Raw genomic sequence first — 14,143 nt, 5'->3', positions numbered from 1 at the left:
ATAATTTTCTTCTCCTGGGGAATTGTTGACTTCCTGGGATTCTTCTGTGTTCCGATCTGAATTATTACAAGATACAATGTTTAGTTTCATTTGATGCATAATTACTCCTTGGGACTTCTGTTTCTTGGATTTGCTTTGATGTTATCCCTCTCTTGATATTGATTTATTCTCTTACCAGGGACATTTTAACTTGAATTCTTGACAACTTGTCCCATTTTAGCAGCAAAGTTATGATTAGTCTTCTTGTGTTTGATCAGTTGGAGGAGGGAAGCAAAAGAACGGTCACGCCAAAGGCAGAAATCAGTTAATATAGTGGATCGGTTCCTTTGGGTGAAAACTGTTCCAAGAAGGGAACTTCAATTGGTCGGATTAGCTCGATGCTAATTGCTTGCAAATATGAAGAGATATGGGCGCTTGAGGTATATATGCTGTTAAATATTGGCTCGATCAAACGTGAAATAAAGTTAAACAAGTCTTCGATCTTTCTCGAGTCAACGACTTCATAGCTATATCGGACAATGCTTATGTCAGAGAGCAAGTGCTTCTCATGGAGAAAGCAATTCTTGGGAAACTAGAGTGGTATCTAACAGTTCCAACTCCATACGTCTTTCTCGTTCGATACGTTAAAGCTTCTCTTCCATCTGATAAAGAGGTATTGTATGGTTGTTGCATATGTAATTTCCAGTTGAAGTAGTTGAATGTGAGTGGTTTATTCATTTATTTGTCGACCGTGCAGATGGAGAACATGACATTTTTCTTTGCCGAACTTGGTTTAATGAACTACTCTGCCTTCAACTGTATTGTCCCTCCATGCTTGCTGCTTCTGCTTTATACACTGCACGTTGCACTCTTAACCGGATTCCCCTATGGACTGAAACTCTGAAGCACCATACCGGCTAGTCTGAGGATCAGCTGATGTACGTAAATTGATCCAAATAACTATAGACACCACACACCCCGTAAGTTATTACAAGAGAAGAATCCCTCGATTTAGGAATATCAACTACTGCAACTAAATTTTTCAGGAACGTCGGTGTAATTATTCCTTATTACATTTTTGTTACAGTTTATATACTAAAACTCCTGTCTGTATTGATGTAACAGGGAGTGTGCAAGGCTTTTGTTGAGCTTCCACTCCGGTGCTGGAGAAAACAAGCTGAAAGCAGTTTCGAGAAAATACTCGAACCCGGAAAGGGGTGCTGTTGCTTTGTTTCCACCGGCAAGAAGCCTTCTCCCCGATCTGCTGCTGATGTTGCAAAGACAACAAAAGGTGTGTCCGTGTCCCCTTTGAGTTGTTCAGACAAGACAGATCCTCAATTTGCTCAACCATTTGCGGAGTTGGACCATTTTTGGAAGATATCTCATACAACTTATGACGACCATATGGATCTCCACCCAAACCATTTACGAGTAAGTCCTCTTTGAACTCTTGAGTTTGCTCAGATTGATAATCCTCCTCTAAACTCTTGGTACAATGCAAGTAACAAAGTTAAAACAATACTTTCATAAAAAAACTTAAATAACACTAACAATTACAGTTGCTTGATCAGCTTGAATCCCTTTCCCACAAGATCGAGATTCAAAAAACATCTAATTCTATAGTATCTTTTCCTTGCTGTTGCATTAGAAATTTATTGAAAATTGAAGATAAAAAAATATTAATTCATATTTATTCTTCAACAGTGCTTTGCCTTTAAGAGCGGAAATGGGGTCTGCCCAGTACGATGAGGATACTTCTTTTTAGCTCTACTCTCTGCATTTCGCACTGCTTGTTTCTACAAAAATATATGAAAAGTTATTTATACACACTATCTGAAAGAGAATTTAAAAAGCAAAATGTATACAAAAAATTATTAACCTGCACTTCATCATGCTTCCAATATTGTACAAGAATCAACCACTAATCCAACTTACTGTCAATTATCAGTTTGAGATTATTATTAGGTTGTCAATTATCTCTTTCTGCTCTCAGGCCAACTTACTTATGTTGGGATTTTGTATTTTCTGAGGATTGAATTGTCAAGTTTGGTAGAAATGCATTTTGATTTGTTCATGATTCCTTCGTTTAAAGCCGAAAAAGGAGGGCTGTAATTGGAATCAGTCCGGACGAAGACAAAAGCTGCAAGAGTGGACGGAAACTAAGGGAAGGATCATCAAAGAAGCCCAATAACTTCGCTTCCGTGCAAGATCTATTCAATAAAAGTAAGTTTATCTAAACGTTCATTAATAGAAGTACTTACTTCGTTTACCCTTCGTGGGGAATTGTCGTTTCTACTACTGAATTATTGATTATTAGCCGCCATGGTTGCGATTAGTGCGTGTGCTTCGACATGAGTTTTGTCATACAAAGCACCTTCACTAGCCGCATCCACCAAGCTTCTATTCGCCTCAGACAATCCTTCATAGAAATATTGAATTGGAAGATGGTTGGGAATTTGGTGATGGGGGCAACTCTTCACCAATTGCTTAAATCTCCCCCAATACTCATAAAATCTTTCACTAGAGAATTGGAGTATTCTACTTATTTCCTTTCGTATGCTTGTAGTCCTTAAAGCGGGGAAGTAGTTCTCAAAATCAACATTTAAATTAGGTTATTCAATGCAGAGTTGGTTATTGATTTAAGTCAAGGAAAGTCATCTCTTTGATCGTTCCTTTCGGATTTTGAGCCTTGACTTCGTTTTTAGAGTCGCTAGACGTGGGCACGTCTAACTTAGAATATGCTGCTGGTTTGGAAGAAGTAGAAACCTCTTCCTTTGTGTTGCTTGTTCTTTTTAGAGTCTACGAGTGGTCTTTTCGATCTCCAGGTCGAATTCAAGTTCACCTGTACGAGAAGAACGTGGCATAAAATCAAGTAATAAGAAAAAAATATTAATTTAATGACACCAATCCCCTTCAATAGGGCCAAAATTTGATGGGTGTCGAATTCACCAAAAATAATTTCTACGAACACTTTTGTAGAAGTGTGAGTAGGGTCGAATCCACAAAGATTGATTTTAAATTAATTTCTTCAAAAAATAAAAATAATTGGGAGGGGGGTAATAAAAATAAAAACTAAAGAGCTAATAAAATTAGAAGAAGTAAATAATATAAGAGAAAAGTATTCCAGTTTAATTTCACGGTCGATTATAGATGCAAAGATAACAACATGATTGATAAATTGATTATGATTATTGGTAAGACCTAACGACCTCACCTTTCCTTACCTTGTGAATAGTCAAAGAACGTCCGTTGACTAAATCCCCAATCAGTAAACAACTTTGGGAACATACTCAAGATTTTTAATTTACCGACAGCATTAAGAACTACAAAGGCCCAATTCTAATCAATAAATTCCTACTAGGATTTATTTAAGTTAGATTGTGCATTCCCCACAACATAATCAAAAACTTCTATATAATCCATTATGATATGTTACCACTAGTTATTAAACTAAACAAACAATTACAAATTTGCAATTTTAAATGGTCAGGCAAATATTCTTGACAATGAATAACGGTACTTATCATTCATAAATCCGATTATTCGTAATAAAAGCACAGAAAACAACACAAATACCACTATGAACAAAAGTAGAAAACATAAATTAGATGTCACAACTTGTTGGATTTAAGCATTCACCAAGTCTTCAACCGGAGTGAGAGAACTAGCTAGACAAGCATGGAAGAATGCACGAAAAGCAAAATAAGAAAATATCATAAAAATGTAGAAAAATAGAGAGACGAGAATTCAAGCTCTGAAATTTTCAAGAGTTCAAAAGTTGACTCTTAAAGTGAATTACATCACATATATACACTAATTAGATACCTAATTCTACTAGGATTAAAGATAGATTCCTAATTAAACTAAAAGACTAATGGAAATAAAATTATAATCCTAGTTAAACTCCTCATTCATCAAAAGGTAGTCCAAGCAGCTCCAAATTCTTGCCAAAAATCGTTTTTGAGTCTTGTCCGAATTTTCATTTTAGCTCTTTTCCTCATGTTCCATTTTATTTGTCCTAATGCTGAAAAATAATATTTAATTAGGAGTAGTTTTGGACACAAAAATAGATCAAAATATCACATGAAATAAACACAAAATGGGATCCTATCAGGCCCCCTTCAAAAAACAGCACACTGAATTTAGGGACAAGAAGGCGCCCTTCACAGGATCCAAGCCGTTTATATCGCTCTCATGGTGCCTATCACCCAGGTACTCATAGCGGTTGAAGGAAAAGTTCTGCTCACCCGCACCCGGTCATGGAGAGAGCAACCTTAGCCCCTAAAATCCGACAAGTTCTGCCGTTTTCATAATGATTATGGCCACACTACTGAAGAATGCCGACATTTAAAGAATGAGATAAAAGATTCATCCAAAACAGGTACCTCCTGGAGTACGTCTGTTGGGAAAGGGCTTGGAAAACAAGGCCCTACATCAAGCAAGAAACAAACAAAGAAAAAGAGGTGAAGGTTTCCCTCTGGAGCCTTCATTCAATGAAGAACGCAAAACCATCCTTGAAGGGAGATAGGAAGCCAACGACCCTCTGTGACGTCCATAGAATTTTGTACGTAATTAGAAGACTAATTGGTAATTATTAGGAATTTAAATTTTATTAGTAAATAAATTATAGATTTAATTTGAGATATAATAAAACTTAGACGGGTTAAATTGGAGTTCGCTATAATATTTGGGGGCAAATTATATTTATTTAAGAAAATTAGAAAGGACGTAATAGTAATTATTAAAAAGAATTTAAAGAAAAAAAAAGGAAAAAAGGGTCGGCAGTGGCATATTACACAAACAAAACACACACACTGACGCGCATAATTGCGGAGGAAACAGAGGTACCGATTTTAGATTTTACTCTTTAATAATTAATGTAATTATATTATTTAATTGGTTCGTTTATTAAATATTGATTATACTAAGCGATGTACTATTTAATCGGAGTATTTTATGATTTTGGCTATTTAAATTAGTGTCGAATTAAGTATCACATTTGGTATAAAAATGATATAGTTGGTTAATTAAATTATTAAATCTATTATATTTAATTATTATTATAGCAAATTTACACAATTCTACGGAATGATTAACCAAATATGTAATTCTATGTATTGTTGCTTAATTAAATTGTATAGCAACGATAAATTGATAGAAAATTTATAGAAATATTTTGAAAATTATATTTAATAAATGGTATGTTAATAAAGAGGAAAAACGAAGATTTGTACTTCGATAGAAATGGAATATTGAAGAATTATTAGAAATTGTACGAATAATATTTAATATTATATTTAAAAGAAATTACGATATTCTCGATATATTAATTGTATGTGGTATAACTCATTATAGGATACGGGGTGAAGTGAAAGGACTGATAATTAGCGATTGAGTAGAAAGAAACGTTGTAAGGTCGAGGTATGTAAATAATTAGTATTATCTATATATGTCGCCTTTATTTGTGGTATTACTGTTATATATAATTTTTGGTTCATGCTGACTTTGATTTATCTGAAAATATATATGAGTGGTGAATGATGTAATTTGATTGACGATAATGTGTACATAGAATGAGAAAGTATGTTGAAATATTATGTTTGTTGTTCGATGTGTTGTGAGTGTCTGAGAATGAGAATGTATTGATATATGGTTTTACGTTACTAGTTGCTTACAAGAATGGTGATATGTGGAAATGAGGGAGTGGTGGAAATTGAATATAATTGTGGTGTGAATACCCCTTGATGTGTTGAAAAGCCTATAAGGCGAAAAGAAAGTGCTATATGTGAAATGAAACAGCTATGTGCGAAAAAAAAATGCTATATGCAAAATGAGATTGATGAGCCGGCTGTCAAGGGGATTCACTTAAATTTATATAACGGTGAGATTGAGTTGGCAGGAAAAACATAATATCACCTTTTGGTAAGCAAACTAGAAAAAATGGAGTTTGATTGATTGTCATATTATGAGATAGTCATGTGGTGTAATGAAGCTGATTATGTTGGAATTAAATTGACTACATTCCATGCGTGTTGCTTTTTCCTCTTGTTTGGGCTGTATTTGATATGCATATATAGATAGGGCTGATTATTTACTTACTGAGTGGCAGACTCATTTCCCTGCTGACATTTTCTTTTAGGAATAGACTTTGAGGTGTCTGACTATTGAATAATAGGTCCACGCGCTATACTCAGGCAAGTGGGTCTAGTATGCAGTTTTCTCCTCTTTGTCAGTTAGAGTACAAATCACATTTTGTTTGTACAGAGAGAATATAAGCGTACAGGGATTACTATAAGTATGACGTTTAGGGTAGATATAGCCCTTGTAGCGAAGGGGGTGCTACACGCTCCCTAAAAAGGGATCATACAGATGATCATAGGCGAACCACATGGAGGTGATTCCCATCACACTAGAAAGGCACATGACATGATCATAAAAGAAGTCTGGGATGTTGATGCCATGGAAGATCCCCTCCTCATTCAATTTGGAAGGGCTTAACGTTTGGGTCCTCAAAACCTCCACAACGATGCTCTAGTTATCACCGTACTGTTGGTAACTACGAAGTGGAATGCATCTTCATAGATTCCGGTAGTTCCGGGGACATATTGTTTGGGGAAACTTATGACCAAATGCAGCTAGGGGATACCAGCTAGAAATTGTGAATGCCTCCCTCTACGGGTTTGCAGGAGAGGTAGTCCATCGTAGTGGGGTAGTTTCCCTCCCTCTAACTTTGGGTAGTGGGCCTACTCGAATAACATGCTTACTAAAATTTTTCGTAGTGGATACCCCTTCGGATTATAATGTCATCTTAGGGAGGCCCACTCTCAACGCCTTACAAGCTGTGATATCCATCTATCACATGAAAATTAAATTTTCTACTTTAGTAGGGGTAGGGGAAGTATGAGGAGGTCCCCTCTAATCTCGCAAATGCTATGTGGAAGTTGTACGCAAAGGACAAAAGAGAAGTAGGGATATGGATCCCACAGCACAACCATCCCAAGTTGAGTTCTAAAACACAATTACTAGACCCGTTCCACATTCCATGTCACATTGGTAAGGAAAGTCATTGGAACTCAGATTTGAACACTATAGTAGATGTAGGAACGGTCACAAACTAGTCGTTCCTACGCCCGTTGCAGAAAATGTCTCAAACTGATAGTTTGAAAATGTATTCTTAAATGAGATACAAATTGGAACAGTTCCTTAGAATTATTTGCTATGTGTTACTGGGACGATGCCAAATAATCTTCAACGGCTACATTTCAACGGTCGGATAACAGTTCCAAAAACTGTGACAATGGTCGTTCCTGAATTAGGAATTAGGAATTAACAGCTACTTATGTGTTCCTATTCCTGTTCCAATTTGCCTATATATATGTGTTTCTCTCTTTCTATTTAATCTCTCTATCTTCGTTAATCTTTCTTATTCTCTCTGTATTCTCTCTCTACTTAGAAAATTAAATTTGAAAGTTATACTTCTATAACTTTGAAACTTAAGTTTGAACTTGCATTATCAACATTAGTTTTTGTTGCTTCTCTTGATGATCTCTTACATAATTTCTTTTCGACCACTGGTAATTCCTCATCAACTCCTTCCATAGTCCAATTTTCATAAGTTGTGCATATTGCTTATAATTATTATTGGACAACATTAATTATGAAAATGGAACTATGGTCGAAGTTGATGAGGAATTATCAGTAGTTGAAAAAAAATTATGTAAGAGATCATCCAGAGAAGTGGCGAAAAACAATGTCGATAGTTCAAGTTCAAACATACTTTTTTAAACTATGAGAGCATGAAGGTAATTAGTTTTAAACTATTTTTTTAACTAATATGTAATCTAATTGTTTACATTCGAGCTATAATGGTTTTTCCACTTTGGTATCTAAAGTTTTGTTTTTTGTACTAGGGCTTGAAGACATAATTAAAAGGAAAGGGAAGGTCGCAAGGAAGTATCTGGGAAAGAAGGAACCAAGAGAGGCAGATCGCACCTAGAGGAAGCAGATCGTAGATGAGTAGTAGGGCTAAAGTCAAATCCTCCCATATTTATAGCTGTTAGAACATGAGAAAGAGCGCCAAAATCTAGTGCTAGATGTTAAGGATACCAAGAGGATCTAAGGGCTCAGATCGAATGAACTATTCGACTTCTCTTAGTGTGCTAAGCACACTAAGAAGAAGTGGGAGAATAATAATGGGTATAGTCCTAATTTTATCTGGAAAAGACTATTTACCCTTCAAGGGCTTCAGAATTACAATTTTACCCTGAAGACCCGTGTACTTTTTATGGATTCTGGTCGCTACTTGGGTCGGGTCCAGCGACACGCCTCCAATAACCCGGGACACGTGGCGGATGGTTATTAGACAACAGGACCCCCTCATACACTATAAATACTCTATGTTCAGTGCATTTATAGTATGCCATTTTTATTCACCCCCTTTTATTTAGATTGCTTTGGCTCGCTAGTTCATTGGCAACCTACTTAGTCGCGACCTTGATACAAAATATTGATTCAAACATCGGAAAGTCTTAGTTGGGGGCTATCTCAACAAACCTAACGATCTGTTTCTCTTTTCTCAGGGCCCTTACATCAGTTTGGGAGAGGTAGCAATCTTGAACCACCTGGAAGATTATTTTATCTGATTGGGGAAGTCACGTGGATTTCGACCCGGATCATTCAGTAACAAAACTTTTGTTACCATTGTAGTTGAAAAGCTATTTTGTCGTGTTCGCAACAAAAGTTCCCTATCAAAATCCTTATGCATTTTCTATATTTCAAGCATGATGTATATAAAGCTACTTGTTCAATAGGATAGGAAATGAACACAATAGTAACACAACATGTGCTGATTATGCAGCATAATTTTGTTGTTCAATTGAAAACCCCATATGAAATTACGATTTGATATTGTTATTTAAACGAAAAGGGAAAAACAGAAGAAAGAAAAGATAAAACAAGCACTGCTTTCAAGTACTTTTTCCTTCATGATGCATTGTTACTATGGTTTCCCAGCATCTGTAGTTTCGTAACTGCCCTTTCCTTTGCCGAGGATTCTCTTACAACTTGCGGCAACTCCCAGATCCATTGGATGCGGAATAGAAGAAGAGGGAGTGTCTTCAGAGTTTGTGAAGGGCTTACCCACATACTTTGCTGCTATTGATGAAATGCGATCAATCTATAACAAAGGAAAAGGTGAAAATAACAAAAAATTACTAGTTTCAACAGCGAAAGGCAAAAAGATTCGACACCCGCTACAAAAAATATAACAATTAATCATTACTAATGATCACGATTAGTCATAAGGGTTAGTTATACTTAGATCTGTTCTAAAAATGCTAAATTACACTTTTCTTATAAAAATTTTGAAATTACAATTACATCCCCTTTGAAAGTTCTCGATTTACACCTGATCCTCTTCTGTTAGAATTTGGACAAAAAATATCGACATAAGCCAGAAAAAGACAAATTTTTAATTTTGCCCCTCATTAAATATTCGCATATGTATTTTTGTAGTTGTAAAGGAATAAATGTATATATTTATATAATTATGGAGTGAGATTATGTTCATTATATTTTTTACTTCATAAGTATAAAATTAACACATGAAAACGTAAAATGAGGTGTAAAATTAAAAACTTATTCAATTTTTTTTTTTCCTAACATCAGCATTTTTTGCCCAAATCCTAACAAAATCGAATCAGGTATAAACAATTAATTTTTCGAGGGAGTGCAAGCATAATTTCAAAATTTCTTTTGGGAAAAGTATAATTTGACACTTTTAGAGGGGGTCTGGGTGTAATTAACCCTAATAATAAATAGCCGTAGTAAATAATCATTGACCACAGCCACGCAACGACTGTTGGTCATGGTTTTTGTGAGGGTGGCTAAAACATTCAGCCATAACAAATATTTTTACTACGACTCTTAGCTATTGCAAATGATTTTTTCACGGTGGAAAAACTAATTTTTTGCATCAATTTTATTTAACTATGATTAATAGTAGTTATTTTAACACGATTTTCATTCATAGCCAATAATATTATAGCTAATAGTAATTCTCTTTTTAGTGAATGCAAAACACAAAAGATGGTGTGTTGGAATGCGTTACCTCTTCTCTTAGCCGTGCATTCTCTATTCTCAAATGACGTTCGTCATGGGACATATCTCCAATAGTAGCCATGCCACCACAAGCAGGGCAACATGCATTGTTGAGAGCCTCTCTGTACCTCATGTTTTCCGCTCGAAGTTTTTCATTTTCAGCTCGAAGATGTGAGTTCTCTTGACGCTCATGCTTTGACTGCATGTAAATTAAATCATGCAAATTTACTTTAAATAGTAAGACCAGATGAATATAAAAACAAAATATTAACAAAAAACAACAATTAAGCAGTGGATTCTTTATTTAGTAAGTTAGATTGTTTTCGAATTTTATTTATTAATTAATCCCACTATTTTCAACCTTTTCTCTATTGACTAAGCTGCAATTTCTGTTTAGCTTGACTAGAATTTGATAAATTAGGTAAAAATTCAATAATATCAATGGGAAGTTCCAATATTTAATATGTTTTTTGGGCTAAATCACACAAAATCCTATACAAATGACAAGTTTTATTTAAATTGCGTGAAACCCACTTGGAACTTTCCGCCCAAAATTTAAAATTTGAAACACACTCTCCAGGTTCTGGTCAAATTTCATTGTCATGAAGTTAAGGGTGGAGGCTAACATTTGGATAATGAATAGATGAAAGGATAAAACTTGCAAATAAATTGTGTTAAATAATTATTATTAATCACAGTTAAATAAAATTGATATAAATACTAACTTTTCAACCATGAAAAATTATTGTCATAGCTAAGCGTTATGGTGAAAACTATGGGAAATGTTTTAGCCATTTTTTAAAAAATCACGACCAACAACCACTGTGTGCCTGTAATTAGTAACTATTTATTATGACTATTTATTAATAACTATGACAATTAATTATGATTAAATATTATATTTCCTGTAACGCAGCATATAGGATAAAAAAATGCATATAGTCATGAAAATTATGATTGTACAAATTGTAGAAAACAACTTTTTCTCACCTTCATTTGAGTCCGCTTGTTTTGAAACCAAAACTTAACCTGCAATGGTTCCATGCCAAGTTCTTGGCTAATTTCCTTTCTTTGCCTATTATTGGGATGAGGACAATCCTTGAAGAACCTATAATCAATTGAAATTAAAAAAGAAAACGTAGCAAAACAAAAGGGCCAAATATCATGAAAACTCCTTATGTTTTAAAATTAGGCTAAACACCTTTCCTGTTTTTTTCAATATAGCTTAATTTCCTCTCTCCGTTGAATATAATTAACGGCAATCGTTATGTCCTTACTTATTACATATTATTCATTACTTCATTGACCATTGGATCTTTTTTAAACTTATAAAAGTTGTAGGATCAAATCAATTCATCTTAACTATTGGATTTTAAAAAATTAAAAGTCAAGATTTCATAAATTTAATTTTATACATATTATTAATTATAAAAATTAAAATATTAGTTTATTCAAAATAAAAAAAATAACCCTGACCACCCTCCCCCAACCAAACCCTGCCCCCTCCCTCCCGCCACCAGTCCACCCCACCCTGCCACCATCTCCGGGAGAGGGAGGCGACGAAGGCAGCACTTCCCGCAAAGGGGGTGATGTCGTTGTCTCGCCAACTTGGATGATGTCTCTGTAGCCCAGAACAGATTGTCATCGCACCCAAACCAAAAATCTGGGAGATGGGGTGCTGCTCTGGGCGTCAGCGACGCCATCATGCAAACTAGCGTTGCCTTCGCCCTTCTCTATGATGGCGGCAGGGACAACAAATGTTTTTTTAAAGTTTTTAATTAATTTAATTAAAGATGACTAAAAGTAAATTAAGAAAAAACAAGTTTGTAAAAAGTCTTAATAAAAAGCAAAATTCTAAAATGATAAGAAAAATTAATTTAGATTTTTAAATTTTAAAAAATAATTGTAAATACATATATTCGTAATTTAAATTTAACATATTATTTATAGTAAATAATATAATTTATTAAAAAAATAATATTATTTTACATTAGTTAAAAAAATATTATTGTTATTGTTCATTAATGTTTACATTGATAAATATTTAAAATTTTGAAAATAAACTCAATATATTACTTTTTGTATTGTGATATTAATTTAAATTATAAATTTAGAAAAAAATATATACATTTTTTGTACTTTGATATCTTAATAAATATATTTAGAATAAAACTATTTATTGTTTAGGAGGGATGAAAATATAAAAAATATATTTAAAATAAGGTTAAAGCAAGTAATTAGATTATAGTAATTTTAAACACAACACATGGTGTACTTTTGTCAATTTACAGCAAAAAAGGGTCAAAATCCGCAAAAAAAATCATGCCCATTTTCACCACCCCCGAGTATACCCCACCTTCCGTTAGTTTCTAAGAAGGGGGTCTTTTGTTTAATTTTAAAATACAGGAGAGTTTTTCATAATTATTAAAAAACACAGGGTGATAAAATGCAATTTGACCAAATAAAAGTGACCTACATGTAATAAAGATGTAAACAAAGAATATTACATAAATAAAAGAAAAGGAAACATAAAACATTAGTAAAAGAAATCATTTTTTGCGTTTGAAGATCCCTTTCTCCTTGGTCATAAAATTTCAAAACGGAAATACTTTTTGATTGAAATTCACTTTGTATGAAAATTTCAATTATTGAAACTTACGCTTCCATTTCCTGGATTTGATGAGCAGTATGACGATGGTAGCGCTTTCTTTTCAGTAGCTGATTCTCGGTGGAATTAGGATCCTCATTTTCACTACTAGACTTGTTGATTTCCTCATGTACTCGCCTTTGTATTTCATCATCTTCAGAAATGTTTGAGTTCACATCGAAATGTTGTTTTCCAACCATATTTCCCTATGCAACAATAAATTTCGTATAATTTATTTACATAATATCATCAAATATTTCAAGAACAACACATACGATTATATGCTTCAACCTGGCGTGCAACAGAAGCCAGATTAAATCAATCATTACATACTACCACGAATAAATATGATATTTTGTAATTAATAAATCTTTTGTTTGTGTATTTTCTTTCAACTTTTCGATTGAGGACTAAAATTAATTAAGAACTAGAATACTTTTTTCATTAATTTATTGTTGAAACAAAAGGAATGTATCTACAAGATTTTTTGTTGAAATTATACCCTTTCTCTTCAACTTTTCTTGTATATCTGTTCTTTTTAACTTTGCAAATCCGACTTATCTATCATCAATGCCTTTCAATCTTGTAATAGGTTGTCGAATAATAAGCGCGTAATTTCTTATATATTTCTACAGAAGCGTGTTATTTATATTTATCATGACTTGTCGACAAAATTTTTCAGATCTAATCAAGCTATGATTTTTTCACAAGGCAGAAATCATATACAAAAGTTTGATGCACATGAATCTCTTGACTTTTAGGGGTTTTAAATACTATCTTATGAACACACCAACACCAGAAGGAATAAATAACATGAGAAAAATATTTTCAATTAATATACAAAGATGCACAACCTTTTTTCCTATATAAGTAATGAAAACATTAAAGTTGCTAATGTACCTTACTCTCGAGTCTACCGGCAAGATGTCCGGTGTAGTGTGTTCATGATGGTGTACTTTACATATGTTTATAAAAATATGTCAAGTGTGTGCGCGAGAGTGCAGATAAACTTTTGGAAAGTACTGAAGAACAAGAAGTAAAACTACATTATAATGACAAAAAAAAACTTACTCGAAAGCCAATAGATTTTGCGGGCTCCTGTGAAATGATTAAAGAAGCAAGTGAAATAAACAACAAGATGAGGACAAGAAAAGGTGAAAAATAGCAGAGAAAATAAGACAAGCAAGAGAGATAAGGGAAGAGGTCGGAATTAAGAGCGAAATGGAGAGAATTAATGTGGAGACGTGAAGGCAACAGAACGAGAACGAAAGCAGATAAAGAAAAATTAAATTGAGAGGATTTACCATAAAATGCATAAAGGTATAATTATATTAAAGAGAATTGTGCAACCAAAGCAATGTGGAAAAGAAACAATACAAGAGTTATTGGAGTTGGAAAATAAAATGAATAATTGGGCAA

General features: G+C 33.8%; 1 pseudogene; it reads left to right on the top strand.

The window, feature by feature from the left end:
• On the top strand, window positions 458-8,859 carry LOC105178608 (annotated as a pseudogene).

Source organism: Sesamum indicum, linkage group LG16, assembly GCF_000512975.1.
Source record: "Sesamum indicum cultivar Zhongzhi No. 13 linkage group LG16, S_indicum_v1.0, whole genome shotgun sequence".
Taxonomy (NCBI): Eukaryota; Viridiplantae; Streptophyta; class Magnoliopsida; order Lamiales; family Pedaliaceae; genus Sesamum; species Sesamum indicum.
This window is presented reverse-complemented; position numbering and strand designations above follow the sequence as displayed.